The following is a 2,660-nucleotide window of genomic DNA, read 5'->3' as shown; positions in this document are numbered from 1 at the left end:
ACACTGAGCCTGGTTCTGCTGGAGGTTTCTTCCTGTTAAAAGGGAGTTTTTCCTCTCCACTGTCGCTACAAGCATGCTTAGTGTGAGGGATTGCATTCGAGTCAATGAGTTGATGCAATCAACTGGTTTTCCTTAGATAGAAAACTTTGAATCAAATTTACTGTGTAATCTGGTTGAACTGTAAAGTGCCTCGAGATGACGTGTTGTGAATTGGCGCTATATAAATAAACTGAATTGATTTTAATTATTAGTGCTATTTGTAGTTCAACTGTGTCTGTGAATTGTAATAATTTTATTTGTTTAGATATCTACACAGCTTTACTATTTATTCATATTGCTCTTTTTTTGTAAAATGAAAGACTGTAGTGTAGTTTTGAAATTGTTCCCCAAGGTGCCTAAGGTCGTTCCAAGGTAGTTATCCCCGCCAGAATTTGTATCCAATCTCAGTTCCAACCTACTAAATGTAAAACTTGTGATGTGTTATATTTATGAAAGATGAGCGTTGTTATTTCATTCTTGACTTCACATGTCATAGCTAAATATCGGCAGTTATATTGATAAAAAGCAAAACAAAACACAAGACCCTTTGCTTCAAGACAGGAGCTGAGCACAGCGTAAACTCCTTTTGTTTAAAGCCAACGTCTCCTTATTCATTTCAACATCTTCTATAAAAAAAATTGCCTCATTGTTTTATGGTATCTGAATGTTCTCATCTAATTTAAAACCGTTGTCAAACATATTATTACATCTATCCATTCATTTTCCGTCATGCTTATCTCTACCGGGGTCTCCAGCTGTCTATGGGTGGGAGGCGGGTACACCCTGGACAGGTCACCAGTCCATCGCAGGGCCATATTCTTACAATAAAACTAAAATAGTACATGGAGTGTACGTGTACATATTAAAGGCAACACCCAAGAGAAATATTACTTTATCCTATGTCATATTTAGTGCTTAAATCTATATTTGTGTTTTATATTGACTTACAATTTCTGTATGTTGCATTATGGAATTGAGACAGAGTAAACTCAATCAGCTCTTCCTACTCTGTGCGTGCTACAGGCGAGGGGATACAAATTCTGGCGGGGATAACTGCTTTGGCACAACACCCCAAACCTTTGCACAATCACAGTAGTAGGATAAAACTAAGGAGCAATAAGAATGTGGAGCACTTTTTTCCTCTAGCTTATGTTTGGCTTTGTGTAATGCCGAAAAAAAAATTGATAGCTCGTATTACAACTTATTTACTAACTTTTACATTTAAAAATTTGTGTCACTGTTGGGTTGTTGTGGTAATATCATCTAGAAACTGTTCTAAGGATGACAGCCACATCATCTAAAGTATAAGAGGTGGAAGAAGAGATGAGGAGAGTGAGGGAACAGATTGAAGGAGTTAGAATGCAGCATTAATTACATCTTTAAATGGTTAACATAAGTCAACGCTCTATAGCTACAGAGTGCTGTGAGTGGGAGGGGGGTCATTTAAGATTATCTTGGGTCTGGCCCAGGCAAGGCTGTCAGCTGACCTGAGAAACAGTGGAAATACATGAACGTTTGAAGTTTGAAATAAATACCTCATGTGATCATAAACCCAACCATAAGCTTGGGTTCAGACCACCAAAGCAGATGCAGAAGGCAAAAACATGCAATAAAAGTGGATGTTTATGCTACAAGAGGAAGCAGGCAAAGATAGACCAAAGGCATAGAGGCCCCATAATAAACACAGGTTCTTGTTTTAACATTTAGATAACAAAGACAATAAGATGTACAGTAAGTTCCTTTGTGTCTATCTTCCCCGGGCCTCATCCGGTGATTACACAGTGAGGAATGAAAGGTGAGTGATGACCCTCTGACCTGTCCTGTGCATGTTTGTGGGTTATTTTTGAAATCCAGGAAGGGGATGTGTGGCTGTGCCTCTGACTCAGTCACTCAGTGAACTGCTTCTGAAAATAACTGTTTTAACGACCTCTTAGTGAGGGACAGGAAGAAACAGTATTTTTTCACACCAATTTTGGTGTTTGTGGCCCATCTATTACATGTTAGAGGAATTAAACACGTTGAAATTATAACTTTAGGAAATATAAAGTGGCAGTTAGTGTTTGGCCATTTTGGTTGCTAAATAAAAAATACCATATAGAATAAGCAGTAACTGAATCAATGTGCCAATTTATTGTTATATTTGNAAACACGTTGAAATTATAACTTTAGGAAATATAAAGTGGCAGTTAGTGTTTGGCCATTTTGGTTGCTAAATAAAAAATACCATATAGAATGCGGTTTAACTGAATCAATGTGCCAATTTATTGTTATATTTGTTGTTATACAATCATTTATTGTTGTTATACAATTTATTTGTCGTTATACAATCCTCTGATACCCAGCTGGTTAGTGTATGTCACTGGATATGCTGCCTTACAGTGCGCGCTCTACTATGTTTTCCTCGTTGGGAGAGCAGCCAGATTTATGAGTCTGTGGTCCTGTTGCAAAACACAGACTACAGCTGAGCAACCTTGCTGACTCAAAATGTCATACCGCCTTGCAGGAGATGCTGACTTTCTCAGATACTGTGCGTGCAGGATGTCTAATTTTCAGCCGCAGAAGCAGCTTTCCAAACAAATTTTATCTGTGGTTGATGTGTAACTTCAGCAGCAGGAGCTGAC

This window comes from Cyprinodon variegatus, unplaced genomic scaffold (assembly GCF_000732505.1).
Source record: "Cyprinodon variegatus isolate N-32 unplaced genomic scaffold, C_variegatus-1.0 Scaffold326, whole genome shotgun sequence".
Classification (NCBI taxonomy): Eukaryota; Metazoa; Chordata; class Actinopteri; order Cyprinodontiformes; family Cyprinodontidae; genus Cyprinodon; species Cyprinodon variegatus.
The sequence above is the reverse complement of the archived record's forward strand: the minus strand, read 5'-3'. Positions refer to the sequence as shown.